Source organism: Pseudopodoces humilis, chromosome 1 (assembly GCF_049639895.1).
Source record: "Pseudopodoces humilis isolate 2021_Gansu_Grassland_sample_001 chromosome 1, ASM4963989v1, whole genome shotgun sequence".
Classification (NCBI taxonomy): Eukaryota; Metazoa; Chordata; class Aves; order Passeriformes; family Paridae; genus Pseudopodoces; species Pseudopodoces humilis.
In genome coordinates, this window is record NC_142200.1 from 129,397,125 (window position 1) to 129,412,509 (window position 15,385).

The window sequence follows — 15,385 nt, forward strand, 5'->3', positions numbered from 1 at the left end:
ATTCCATCCTTTTCTCTATTTTTATTCTAAAAGAAACAATTTCCTGTAATTTTTCTTATTTTTTTTCTCAAGGGTCTTGTTTTTCCATCCTAAGCCTTCCAAAAGGATTGAAGGAAGGACTAAGGAGGACGTCTTTCAAAAAGTCTTCAGACTCCTTTCCATGACCATAAATCATGGAAGAAAATTTGTTAAGAAATCTGATGACACACACTGTTTTCACAGCAGGAGTCATACCTTTCAGCCAGGCTTGGATTGAAAGAAAATAAGAGGCAAAGGAAAAAAAGAGGGAGAAGGCATAGCACTGGCTCCAGATCATCTAAGAACTTCACTTGTTATGGTTGTCCCTCTATCAGGAGACCAGGAATGAGGCAAATGTAAACTTCAGATATGGATCTGGATCTTTTCTCTCTCTTCGGTATTTGTGTCAAAGTTTGCTTGTAGTTGCATTACAGAGAGATGAATCTGCTGCAAAATAGAGATCCCAAATGGAAAATTCCTGGACTCCATGGTGATGTCCTCTTGCGTTTGGCTTCCCGCTGCAAACCTGAATCCACATTTGACCTTTAAAAGAATTTGGGATAGTCTTTTCTTTAATCTTTTTTCTGACTTTGGAGGGTGTGTCACTCCCCATAACAATCACAGTTGCAACCAGAGCACTTCATCTGATTGGTTTTTATACAGCAAGATGCATCTTTCATGAAACCATGAGGGACATACTTGGTAATAATAAGGGGAAGGCTGGCTTCTTTTTCAAGTATTCCTCAAATAATCCCCAATTGTAATAAAACATAAAGATCTTTTTCTATCTCATTAGTTGTATTAATCCCAAGACAATTAACAAAGTTAAAAAAAAAGCCTTTAAAAAAGAATTTTCACAAAAATGATGGCTTCCAAAAATGGCAGAGATACATTGAAGACCTTAGTAAAAAGAAACAAGTATTTGGCCTCCATAAATCTTTTGAAGTTTCTCATCATCATCATTATTATTATTATTAGCTCAGTGAAGTCAGTATACCAAAGCAGCAGTAAATGTTAATAATTGTTTCTACACCCCAACGAGGGTTTTGTTTTAAGACTGTATATCACCAGTGATGGATAAAACTCTAGAGATTTGGACATGAGGTTGTTCATACAAGCAACTTGTATTTCATATCTCTATCTGTTTTTTCCTGATATTGGAACCAGACTAAAGAGGAAACTTATCTCCCTGGGGAGACTGAGATATCTATGCTTTCAGAATAGAGCAGCTTGGTTAAAAAATGACACTGATATCTGAATAATCTCTGGGATTCATTTCTGCAAAATTAAAAGCAGAATTCATTTTCCATATTTTCATTTTAGAGCAATTCTGTGCCAAACCTGCCTTAATCACTTAAACTGAGCAATGTTTTGATGGCACATGACAACCATCATGAAACGTAAGTTCTTTCCACTCTATTCATCCCCTCCCAATTCTCCAAGTCCTTCTCTGCATCCAGTTGCCTTGAAAACAATCCCTGTCTTCAGCAGTATCTTTCAGCTCCAGCACTACCCCTCTTGCCATCCTGGCTGTCTATTGCCATTTCATTTCTGCCTCTTCTCCATGACTTCCCTGCCATATGATGCTGAGCTCTACCCAAAACTCAGGGGAGTCAGCAACTTTAGACAGAGGCCAGAGTGGTTAATTTCAAATTCAGATCCAAATCTGCAGTTTCCTGTGTCTTTGGCCTTTTTGATACAGCTTTCCAGCTTTGGCACTCCCATGCTTATTTCATACTCACATTCCCCAGTGTGTGGGAGTGCTGTTGTTTGGTCAGAGAACTGGAATTCCGGAGTCAGGAACTCATATTCTCCTAAATTACTCCCTTCATGGCCTTTACGACTAACTGTTAACTTGTTTATTTCAATGACACTGACATAGGGTGTTTCTCTTTTTTTCATGCCAACTTGACACATAGTTGACGTAATTTTTGGAAGCTCTGTTTATCTAATTTAGAAAGCAATATCACTTTGAAGCTATGAAAATTGGCACAGTTTCTCAGTTTGGCCTTTGTGAAACTGAAGCATATTAATTCAAGAGCAACTTTCAAAAATTAGATGCTAATGCACCCAAATTATCCATCATCTAACTAAACAAAAGACATACATACTAACCTCACAGAACGGAGTTTGCTTGCTTTTTCTTGCAGACCCAGCTGCCTTCCCAACCTTCTTATCTTCCTGGCATCCAGATGCTCTATTCTTCCCACCACCAGGAGGGTTGTCAAAGGTCACAGCCTGCGGATCACTGAACTAGATTAGCTTTGCAAATTACTATGGCCCTAAACCCTCTCATCCAAGATAACAGCAAAATGGTCCTAACTTAGTTAATGATTTTTAACCAGATTATTACTATCTCCAAAAGTGCAGTCACCACTTCATTTGGAGAACTTACCACATTTTTCAAATTTTGCAAAGCACTGCATGCTATTTTACAGTAGCTCAGGACCAAGCCTGAATTAGACACAGCATGTTCTCCACTTATTTGACTTAAGCAAAGACCTTCATCAGAATTATTTTCCTTGCTTACAGCATGAACTATTGATTCAAACCATCACTGTAGAGAAATACTAACATTCTCTCAGACAGTGCTGGAATTTGGCTCTCAAAATGTACTGGAAAGGCAGAGATAAAATTTATATTCAACTCAATCTCTGTGCTATACATTAAGCCAAGATCCTGAGTTTTCCTTTCAGAAGCTCCCAGAGGTGTTATTGCCAAATCTCACCGTTAAACCAGGACACTGCTTTTTGGGTTTTAATTTTGATTTTCTTATGGGTTTGCATTTTTTTTCCCAGATCTAATTTACTTTTTATTCTACACATGACTTCTTAAGATATTGAAGTGTTCATATGCTGTACAATTTTAGGTTTTCACACCCATTCCTATTTTTTTTTTCAGTTTTAGGAGGCACATTATAACATGTGAAATCAGTTTTTCACAGAGCCAATAGTAACAGAGGCACATATTTCAGCAGATTAATAATTCTCTTTACTGTAGATCTCGTTAATTCTTCTCCTCCCTTTTCCTTCTGCCCTCATGATTTTCAAGTCCACCCAGTGATTTCAGTGATCAAGTCACATTTATACAATTACATGCTTCAAAGATATTTTTAAGGACAAAATTAAACAAACAAACAAAAAAACCCCATGAATTGGCAACATGAACAATTTCCTCTTAAATAACTACCATAACCATTAAAAAAACCCACAAAACTTTCTAATTTCAAGTGGAAAACATATTTTCTAACTTGGTGGTATCCACCATCACTATTATCACCACCACAAAAAACAAGAGTAGGAACCAGAAGTGGTGCATGATCGGTCAGCTCCACAAAAGAGTGTTCTTTTAGGAACACAGTTGGTTTGGGTTTCCTGTCCCTAACTTTAGCATTCTGAATGTTATGTGTTTGCTCTGAATTAGCCACATAGGATTTCTCAGCAGGCAACCTCTCATTTTGAACAGATGAGTATAGATCACTCCCTGGAACTGGCTTTGTCTCTCCAAAAATCTCAGAGGGACTTACATGACTGACTTAGGATAGATGTCCCCATGTCTCCCTAATGATAGAACTATATATTGATGATAAAAGAATATAATGATAGAATTATATTATTACCATTGTTATTATTATTATTACCACGGACATAATGCACATCTATTTGTACATGAGTTTCGCTGCACACATACACAAACATACAAACGTACAAATCCATGTTAAAAATAGCTTTTTATATATTATAAGCAAATTTCACAATCTCACTATATCAAAGTTGGGGTAATGAAATATAAACACAGTTTGCTTTCCTGCAACCCAACTTTATTTAAATTGCTGTGTCTCTTAAACTGAAAACAAAGATGCATTTGTTTGTTTCTTGACATTCAACCCAATCTGGCCCAGTCAAAATGATTTACTACCAAAGGTCACCATGCCCACTCAACAATACAAACATGCCCAGGTAGCAATTTAACTATAGCAGAACAAAGATAAAGCAGTGCTGTGGCCAGGGAGAAGCAGCACACATCCTGCAAGCCAGCCCAGGCAGCAGGAATCAAAAATGTTCAAGCCAGTGATGGTATCTGAGACTTTACATACAATTACTGAAGAAGTTCACAGTTTTTATCAACATTTTGCTTTGTAAACCAAAAGACCTTGAGTCAAAACAATGAAGCATTTCTCCACCTAGTCTTTTTCAGGAATCTAAACAGAGAAACCCATAAACTATTAACAAAATGTACAAGTCTTTCTAAACCTCCCCTGAATTCCCTTAAAGATACTGATTTGAAAAAATTATGGAGAAAATGTTCCATCAAATGTATTAGTAATTTATTGTACCAAGAAAAAATACCTTTATTGTGATGCATTATATAGCATCTATGGAGTATACATTGTGATCTGATATATACATATAATATAATATGGTGTGATTATTGACATATCCACATGAAATATGGATTGTGCAAAAAATTCAGAGCTGGAGCCTAAGCACAGGACAGTGTGGCATGTATTTTTTTTCTTGGCACCTGAACACAGATGTTAGCTCTTTTTACAGGCTACCAGCCTCAGGAATTCTCCTTCATGCTGTTTTTATTTTGGTGTGTTTTCAAAGGGTATATTTCCTCTTTGGTACCATAAGGACAAGAAAATGACAGTCTGAGGCTGCTGTTATTACAATTTCTAAAGAATAAACAAAATAACATATCTAGATGAGAGGGCGATTCCATTTTATTTTTCAAATACTTGGAAATGCAGATAATGACCTTGCTTGGCTTTTGTTATTGCAAGAGCCATTTCATCACAGTGAGCAGTGTAATTCCACAGAGGTTGAATCTCCTCTTATGAATGAAACATATTGATGTGCAGAGCTGTATTTTTATCACATCACCATACCCTTGTTTTATTTTCATTTTTATGGATTTCTAGTAGTGCTTGGTGCTAGTAAATGAGTGTGCAGTTGTCCCTACACCTTTCTTGTCCTGCTTTTTCAGCATTCCTGCAGGCTGCCCCATAAGAGGAGCAGTGAGCAAGGTGGACAACACAAACCTTCCCATAGCAATGCTCTTTAGTGCTCAGCTGGACCAAAAATGGTTAATATGGATGATGTGCAACTCCCTCCTTTTAGCAGATTTTCGTTTGAATTGCAGCCCTTTGCCTACTTTCAGATAAAAAAATACAGCACAAAAAATGGCTGTGTTTTTTGCTCATTTGTATTTCAACACTCTATAGGATATGGATCACCAAAGATTAATGCTATAAACAAAAAAATCAGAACAATCATAATAGCTATCTAGAAAAATAAACAGCAATGTTCCTCTTACAGAGTTGGCATCCACATTAGCTAATAAAACACTGTCAGAAACTCCTATGTCCCAAGGACAGGATCCTTTCTGAATCATTATTGCCGTGTACTACTTATAATTTCTTTAAAAGGTGGGGAGTTGGAATAGAAAAGAAATCCTGGCAGAAGCACAAGGATTTCTTAGATTGAGTCCACCCACTGAGATGTTTGTGGAAGCAGCTGTAGGCAGAAAAATGATTCAAGCGGGATCTGAAAATGATTCTCAGAAGGAGTGAAACAACATAAACACTCAGTTCATTTCCACCTTTGCACTGTATTTAAAAGAAAAGAATAAATGCTGCACTATGACCAGACAAGCAAGTATGTTGGGAAACCCTCAGTATTCCTCATCAATCTATTTTGGAGGGCATTTTTGGTATTAGGAACACTGATAAAGTGATTAAAGAAGGCACTTTCTTTACTCATCAAAGTCATTTACCCGCCACTGTAGATAACCATATCATTACACTTCATGAATACAGGTATCAAAAAAGTAGCTTCAAACTGTGGTTTCAGGCCCCAGCAACTTCCTAGAAGTCCAGCTGAGACTCTGGCTCCTTTCATTGACAGGCCTTTTTGTGTCCAACATGAATGTATTCACACGGTTTATATCCTTGTGTCGTAGTGCCCTTCAGAAGAAACGTCCTTTTGCTCCTGGAGACATACTTAGAGAAATAAATGGTGCCTTCTGCAAGACTTTCCTTTGCAACATAAAACTAGAAAAGTCCTTTTTAATTCTGTCATGTGATGGGGTTTCTGTTCTCTGAGTATTGTCCTAGTCTTTGCTTTCACCTATTCCTGTCTGAATTCACCTTTTGGAGGCAGATCTAATTGAGACTGCTCTAGCTGTGCCCCATGTAATCAATAGCTCTTTAACCACAAAACATACTATGAATCTCTGTTAATACTTAAAAAAATAAACCCAAAAACTGACCTAGGAGAAGCACAAGAACATGCAATATTCCTATTTTTTTGAAATTCAGATTCATGTGTCACCAAACATTTAAACCTTATTCGACGACAAAGTAACTTGTGCATTTTTCAGCCAAAGGACATGACTGATCTCAGCATGCAGCTGAGCATATCAGTTTCTTAATGGTATTATAGAGAAGAAAATTTGATAGGGATGGGACTTGTGGGAGTGATTATTCCAGGCTGAGAAACTGCATATTAACTTTAATAATGCTGTGATAAATCCATAATAAAAGAACAAATTATTATTTGTATTTTTCGCATTCTCAAGTCCCTTAAACCTTTAGACAAAGAAAGAAATCTGTGTCCCTGCCCATCCTGTTCTCCACAGACACAGGAGGAGTCCAGGATCCCTGCCAGTCCTGTCCTACTCTTCCTTTCTGGTTTTATAAAACACTTTATGTACATAAATTTTTGCCTAACCTTTTGTATTGTGCTATGTGTTTGGGGGTTTTTTTTAATGTAAAAAATACCTACCCTGGAGCTGGAAGAGAAAGCTGTGAGACAGTTCAATATTTATCCCCATTCAAATGTGGCTGTCTGTTCTGGAGGATGCCAGGTGCTTCAAACACTGCCAAACATATGGCAGGGCTGCGGTGCAGCCGCCTTCGACGGGGAGCTGAGCTAATGGCCCCACATGCATTTCATTTAAAAATATGGACAACTATTCAATCAAAATGAATTTTGTCATCTTGGTCAGAACCGCATTCAGTCTGTGTTGAGAGACTTGAAAGGACGCTCCGCTGCCCATATTTTATAACAATGACTCATTCAGCTGCTATAATCCCAGTCAGATACAGTACAATGCTATTCCTTGCCTGTTTCTTTTCTTTCAGCTGTAACTTTTCCTCTGCTATGCACAAAACTCGCTGGTTGTCAAGAAGGTCTTGTTAGCACCTGCTTTAGGGGCTAGCTACTTATATCCAAGGCTTTCCACTTTCATACTCTTTTTTCCCCCTCTAACTCTGACCTTTTTTCTCTGAGTATGAAAATATAACTCATCTTTACCTTGCAGCTACAGGACAGGAAAGCAGCTACAGTTACAGATCTATATGATACAACCTTTTTCCTGATTTGTCTGATGAAAAATGTATAAGCAAGTGGAAAACATTATTATCCCAAAGCAATTCATATACAAAAGCATAACAACCCTACCAGCCTCAGCAGAGGCAGCAGATAACTCAGCTGTAATATTTTTTGTTTAAAAGGGATTTACCTTCTATCATGGTTTCCTATACTGGTTCCAATGCTCATTAAAAGAATTGGCTCAAAAAAAGCCTTATGAAATCTTGCACCAAGCAAACAGTGAACTGGCTCCCTTAAAAAAACAGAAAAAAATAATAACTGGTAGAAATAAGCACATAAATTAAACTGGGGGGCCTGTTAGAAAGATATACTCCATTATAGAAATGAGACTAACTTAGATTTTAGAGACATGAAACAATTTTAGAGGTAATGATCAAATTAAATGAAAACATTTTTTTGTAAAATAAAAAAATTATGTTTAAATAATCAAACATCCAGTGCCAGGCTGCATTAATATCAGGATATGAATTTTCCCCTAATTTAGCAAGAGGAAAACAAAAAAAAAAAAAAAGGGAAGAAATAATAATTTTGTGTTGCCCACGAAGAAATAAATCTATATATAAAACATATGTTACCTCCCTCTCCTCCTGCCCATGCTGGGTGGGTGAGGTCCAGACTTTACATGCTGGGATCCATCTGGGGTCACCCAGCTGAGCACTGGGGACCCACCTTTCCCCACCCAGCAGAAGCCACCACTTTGTTGGTGACACTTCCCCTAACCCTTGGTCCCAGTGGGTCTGAACCTGCTGTGACTGCCCCCCCTGCCACAGCTTGCCCAAATCTGCAGGTCAAAGCTATAGGAAGGCTCTGGCTTGGGGTCACAAGGGCACCCAGAAGCTGAGCAGGGTTTGTTTAAATTGTTCTCCATTTGAATCTTGTTGGGGTGGAGGGGGCTGAAGGAGGAGCTAAGGGTAGATTATTCCAGCTAAATAATCAGCAGGCTGAAGTAAGTGGCTAGACCACAGGTATTTGGAGGCTGTAAACGTGGTGTATGCACTGACTGACTAAAATAGCTTCTCAACAGCTGTAAGTTATTATATAGACACTGGCCTCTTACATCCCTTATTAACAGCAACTGAAAAAACTGCTCAAATTTGGTTTTGTCTTATGCACAGTATTATGAAAAAAATAATGAAAATATATTCCTCTATGGATTGTTACAGCATTTCTAAAGACATGACATCATAAAAACCCAAGCTAATTAAACTGGGCTAGAGCTTATTATTTTATTTTTTTTTTAACTCTATGAACTATTTTAGGAAGGCCCAAAATCAGGGCCTTTGTATCTACCTACATATGCATAGTTCTTACTTGCAATCAAAGTGAAACATTTGAATTATCATTATTATGCTTATGACCAGTGAATGTGACTATTTCTCAGCTTGTATGTGTTTTCAGGGAAGATATCCTCCTGATTAAGGACCTAAGGTCACTTGTGGAAAGGTCAGCCAACATCTTGTTCTCATTCAAAGACGGGGGGAGACAAGATCCTGAGCATCACAGCCGACTGTGTTCATTGTGTGTGTGAATGGGAACAGCTGGACATTGTCTAACAATCATCCTTATGGGCACAGGCCACGTCTGAGCAGCTAAGCAGCCTCTGAGGTCCTCCAGAGTGAGTATGTTTACCTTTATAGAAGCAGATCACTAAATAAAACAGGTGACAGTCTTCTATGCAATTAAACCAGCCAGGTGTGTGCTTCCACTTGGGAACACAGCATGTTTTGAAAAAAAACTGATGAAGGAAAGAAAACTCTGCTAAAGGCTTGAAAGTGGTACAGTGTCTGTCCTGTATAATGAGAGAAAGAAATATTTTATTCAGCTTAAGGGTACAACAAATAAAGTGCAAAGCAGATTTATAGGTTATGGGAACATATTTTCCAGCTGATGAGCAGAGACAAGTTGAACTCCTGACCAGCCAAGAGATGCAAAAACCCTCATCAGTTGTAAAATGGAGTCTTACAGCTTTTTTGAATGGGACTGAGTGGTACGCTGAGAAGTTTAAACTTGTGATGAGTCCTTTCGTCCTTTGTCTTCAAAAGAAGGAGGCATTTGTTCATTGTGTTCATTTGCACCCCAGCTATGTAATCTCATGCCTCACATTTTCCTTGGCCTTCATAAAGACCTTTTATTTCCTTTCTTCCCACCAACTTCACTGCTGTGATTTTTTTGGCTCCCATCTGAAGTATCAGAGATAGATCTCAACCAGAGGCAGGACAGGATACATTGGTGATTGTAAGGAAATACAAATATCTCAAGTGCCTTTGAGGTATACCCAGAAGGTTATACCTGTCACTTAATAGATCTGAGGCAGCAAAGGAATTTTCCCCAAAATCAGATGGTGGGGGTGATTGAATTATCTGCCTTTATCTGCAGGGTAATGTGGTAGAATTGTTAGGATCATCTGACAAATAACTAGCATCATAACTGCTAATGAAGACTGAAATCAGCAGTGAAAAATCTTGATCCCCTCAGCTGTCTCTATGATGTATAACAGTGCATTCAGACCTTTTGCTATAGATCTGCAAGTTGTCACAGGCAGCTGGCAAGATTTTTGTGGCTCCTTTGTGGCTGAGCATCTATTAAATGGTCAAATGCAGTAACAAGTACCTGGGCTTAGTGATCTAAACAGTCCTTTTCAGTTCACATTCACATAGTAATTTTACTTTTTGAGTATACTAAGCCTGCTATGCAAAAGAGAGAAAGGTAAGTGATGTCCCACTGTAAGGGCATTGTGAAGCGGCAGATTTTCAGCATCAGTTTCCAGATGAATGGCCTGGTGGTTTTCACTGGAATCTGAGGTCATGAGTGAGTGTGTAACACTACTAGGACAGGTCTGCTGAATTACCAATAACAATCTGTTCTCCTGCTCTGATGCTGTAAAATTCCTATGTATTTGTTTCACAAAAGCTTCTATTTCAATATGTCTTAAATATCTCATTAAAAGAATTATTCTGCTATTATAATTTCATCCAATGTGTTATGAATATGGCATTTGACAGCCTATGGCTGAAAATTCCAGCTGTCTTTCTGGATTAAGAGCATAAGGTTTTACAGCCATATGTGGCAAGCCACTAGGGTCAGCAAAAAAGGAGCCTGAATTTTCTATGCAGATCAGGAAAGCTGCTGATGAATTGTTATTCTTCCCCTTAGTGGGAATCTCAAGAGACCAAATGATCTGAATTATCTTCTCATCACTAGTGGATCTGTCTCTCAGGGGAAAGATCAAAAATAAGACAGGGCAAGGAGTACAGGCAAAGAGTTGAGCATGCTTTGAAGTCTTCAGCCTGGTGTGGCAACACAAAATGCAGGTGTGAGGGGCTGGTTGAAGGGCTATCCTGATTCCCTCTCCAGAGAATTCCTCATGTAAATCTTCTCCCCACAGGAAGACATTTTGTTAAGTGGTCTGGATGAAAAAGCTGAAGGATGGTGCTTGGCAGCAGGCAATGGCTTCTTTGGAAATCAGTGAAGGGAAGGCAGAGAGACGAGGAACAAGGCAACCACTGCCCACTGCCCAGAGGCTGCTGCCCTCCCTGCAAACATCATCTACCATCGAGGTCATGACACAGCAGGGTACTCAAAGCTTATCTGTGATAAGCCAGGAGAAAAACAAGAGTGAGAAAGCCAGGGAAGGAGTGTTTTGCCCAGGTGGTAGAGAGCAGATTCACAACACTAACATTTGCTAGTGATAGCTCTGGGCTTCAAAGTCCCCTAGATATGGTACAGGACTTCATTTCACTGTGTGAACTCCAAACAAAGAGACTGCTGGTATCTCAAAGGTTTCCTGAGTAGTAATTTAATCTGAGCCATTTCCTCCAAGCAATTTCAACTTTGTTATCAATAAATCAGACTAGTAAAATAAGAATAATACAGAAGGTACAGAGCTAATTTCATTTATTTATTTTGAAATGGTGCCAGAGGACCTGTTTAGGACTTTTTGCATCTTACACTAAGGTGTGGATGAGAGATGTATCACAAAACTAGGACCTGGATCAATTTCTGTTGGTTTTGTTCTCTATTCATGCTATTATACCAGCTGTCCAGGGAACAATGTTTAAATAGTTAAAGTTTTAATAGTTTAAACACTGTTTAAATAGTTAAAGTACTTGACTTTTGAGTTAGAAAAATGATAGTTTGTGATGAGGACTGAAAAAATATCAGATCAGGAAATGTAACTCTTCCTCTAAACATTCAAACAGCTTTCTTTTTTTGAAAAGCTGCCAGTGAAGCCATACTAAGTGGTTTTAAAATTATTTTGAGAAACACAACTGCAATGTATTAAAATGGATGTTAGACATGAAAGATCATTCAACTCCAGAAAGGACAACTTTTGTTCAGTTGTGATGAATATATGTTAGCTAAAATGCACCAAAAGGCACAGAAGTCCTGCTTTTCTTCAACTGTTTTCTGGCAAAGACCAGGTGAAACATGAAACCCAGGCAAGAAATGGATTGGGGCAGTAAAGAAGCAGTAGAAAAGGTAGTGGATGTCATACATGAAGCATATGCTCTCCTATTGCTTCTTTACTGAAGAGAAGGAAAGGGTATTTAAGGCACTTTACCCTACCCTGACTTCTGGGCTGAGTCTAAGGTAGCATGTTTCAAATATTTTCTAGGGGTGTGTGTATGTGGATGTCTGTCCTGAGCATGTGACTTCTGGTACCATTTTCTTCTCAAACAGCTCTTCCCAACTGGGGAAGCAAGAATTAAGCTGGAATGTGCCAGCCCTGGGTTGCTGAGGTTGCCAAGGGCCATGCAATGTCCAAGCCCTAACCTCGTCCAAGAGGCTCCCTGAAGCCTTCTCATCTCACACTGAAAAATCCTCACTCACAGCACCTGCAACTGGGGATTTATTTACAGAATAGCTTTCATTATATTTTGATAAAAATTCAGTGTTGGCAGGAACCACTTTTCTCACTACCAGGACTTCCTGTTCTATTTCATAAGGTATGTCAGTGGCACACAGTTAATTACTGCAGGCGTTCTAAGGCTAGGGACAAAGTGAGGAACGCAGAAGTAGCCGTGGGAATTCAGGGGGCATTATTAATTGAACTCTCCCAATTGCAACCACAGAAGGCACAAGGGGATGTCCAGCCCCCAGATCCAAAGCCAGGCTGCTGATATTAACCCCATTGTGGCAGATGTTTGCCTGAGCAGTCCTTAGGAGGCTTGGTTACAGAGATCCCACGGTTTGATTCCGCAGCTTTGTTCCTGAGTTTATCTGTCTGATGGAGAGAAACAGTCACTTCAGTGTCTGGCACTGAATGTACTCTAGAGTTTAACATCTTCCTTTTGAAAAACTGAAAATCATAAACAACAATCTCCTCCCTAATAAGGTGTCTTTAAAAGAAGATGAGATTCACATCCTTTTAATGTTCCTTGCTTTTTTGTTCTTCTGCCACTCTCTAATAAAGCAGAAGGTTTGATATGAATAGCAAACCAAAAGCAAACACCAAGCAGAGCCTGACTGGATGCTTTCTTTGACCAATGGTTTTAAACATCCACTTTCCTAGGAAGTGCAATTTTACCAAGCACCTTGTAAATCAAAGGAATATGGACCCCTCAGCAGTGAAGTGGTTGATTTGTCAGGGAGATAACAGTGGGAATGTAATTTCTGTCAGTAAGGCTGATTCAACCTTTCCTAGTCATGAAGATTTTGATGGATTATGTGAGATCAAGTAAAGCAAATGTAACCCATTACATTAATGCAGTAAGATGTTCTTTGGCAGCTTATCCCTAAGTACATTCACAGGACTACTAGGGTGCTAGCAGTGCTGTCCCAGTCTACAAAACTCATGATGACAGTAAAATGGAGATGTCAGAAACTGTTGAAGAAGTGTTGCTTGAGTGGAGCACGCCACTGTCCAGGGACATGGCTGCTTTATATTTACTCTAATACTTCTACTGAGAGGAAATGAGATAGTCAACATTTTGCTGAAGACACTGTGTTTGCTGCCTAAGGAGAATGTATCTCCCTTCCAGAAAGGGATGCTTTGCTACATTCACTGATCTTGAATCAGATGCAGAGGTGTAAGGAAAGTATAGATCTGATCAAGGGAGAGCTTGTTACTCTCCAAACAAAACAAAATCCAACAAGAGAAGTTTCTGCCTTCTGCAGCCAGAAAGGAGCCTGCAGAAATTATAACAAGGCATTGCTGTGACTCATTGCATCAATAACCATTTCCCATGATACCTGAGCTGCTTGCTGCATATATTTTATATATAGTATTATTATATTATCATTTTATTTATTAATTATTATATTATATTTTCTATATTTCTATCTATTTTATCCAGTCTTATATTTAGTTCATGCGAAGTCTGGGAGTGAAACCACCTTCTCTGTTTGAATAGGAAATACCAAGGTCTGAGTGGGCTAATTACTACTTTCCTGTAAAATGAAAGACAATAACAATCATCATATAATGACTGAATATTGGGAATTGCAGGGCATACTCTTCCCTCTGGTAGTAACTGATGTTATAACAAAACTGGGTAATCATCATCTGCTGCTGAAGGGAGCAGAAAAGGCTATGCCCTGTATTTATACTGGTTGGGGTGCACTCCAGTTTATCTGTGAAGACAGGCCTGCAGATGCTTGAAATATAATCTGGGAGATAACTGGATCAGTTCTTCCCAGTGGATGTAAAGCAATGAATGCTCTGATGAGAGACAAAGGGGGAAGGATTTGTTCACTGAAGAACATAAATTCCAAATTAAACACAAGAAAATACAAAGCTCAAAGATGGGCTTGAGGAAGGAAGGGGGTAGAAAAGCAAAGGAATATAAAGGGATACTGTAGAAGAAGCATAGCTGTGCGTTGCAGTGCATGTTGCTGGGCATGGCAATGAGAGATGTCGTCATTCTGCTTTCTGTGCATTGAATCTTTAAATGTAGATGAATGTCTTTCCTTGCTGTGGAGGCAGCTCCAAGGCAGCTGCTGTCTTGTGTTTCAGTGCAGATGCAGAATAGTACTAGATCAAGATGGTTTCCTCCTCTTCGCTGACCAACTTCTTTATAAATTATCTGATTTTCACTTTCTGGGTTTTTTTTTCTTTGTTTATTTTGGTTTTGTTTGTTTGGTTTTTTTTTTTTAAGTTCCCTTTCTACAGGAAATGAAAGCAATCTGGTGTGGAAGACAAAAGCAATATATTCTGTAAATAGGAAAAGTCAGTCTTGTGGGAATTGCTGTTAATATGGCAGTGCTGGGCACTACTTCCAGCCAGTTAAACCACCCATGCTTTCAGATGGTACTGGGGCTGTTTCCCCCACCAGGAATACAGGACCACAAGGCCTGTGGTGTCAATGACATGGACACCCATGTTGCAGTGCACCACGCACCTCCAGCTTTCTCCTGTCCCTATTTGGATTATTTCCATCACTACCCAGACTCAAAATTCCCAGAATTAAAACATGCCATTAGTAGTCAGTTCAGCACATCATGCCCTGAAGTGCAGTCAGGATGATTCATAGTGCAATATTCTTGTCCAGCTCTTGTACTGAGAACCATAAATCAGTGGGGTCACTGTCTTAGCTTTTGCCTCATTGTCCCTATAATATTTCTACTTGCACATCATATGCCTTAAAGGACTGCAGACATCCATGCCCCATGTCTTTCTGAAAGTCTCTGCACTTTGAATACTTACATGCAAATGGGGTCACCATACCACAGACCATTAACTAGCATTGAATCCTTTAAATATCACTTGCGGTAGAAGATCCTATGGGTCATTCTCATTCCTCTGTGAATTTATCCCACAGCTAAAATTCATGCTTTGTTTTTTTTTTAAAATGTGCAACAGTAGCCAAAGTGCACACTTTCATCTGTTAACTTTATATTGATGGAGACAGGACAAACAATGCTAAATTCCAACCTGAGTTCAACCTGTTCTCTTCAGTGTAGATGAATATACAGAGCTGGGAACTCGCTTTGACTCAAGCATGAGAAATAGGAAAGATGTGTAAAATACA

The 15,385-nt window shown here is 38.9% G+C and overlaps 2 long non-coding RNA genes across 2 annotated transcripts; one reads left to right on the plus strand and one right to left on the minus strand.

The window, feature by feature from the left end:
* Window positions 1-386: 386 nt before the first annotated feature.
* Window positions 387-8,221, minus strand: LOC148185223 (uncharacterized). The gene is made up of 3 exons (XR_015774510.1): window positions 7,991-8,221; window positions 2,134-2,256; window positions 387-561 (listed from the first exon to the last, which is right to left on the minus strand). It is a non-coding gene; the product is annotated as an uncharacterized LOC148185223 (long non-coding RNA).
* Window positions 8,222-8,380: 159 nt separating this feature from the next.
* Window positions 8,381-11,279, plus strand: LOC148185224 (uncharacterized). The gene is made up of 3 exons (XR_015774508.1): window positions 8,381-8,441; window positions 8,814-9,030; window positions 10,801-11,279. It is a non-coding gene; the product is annotated as an uncharacterized LOC148185224 (long non-coding RNA).
* The last annotated feature ends 4,106 nt before the right edge of the window (window positions 11,280-15,385 follow it).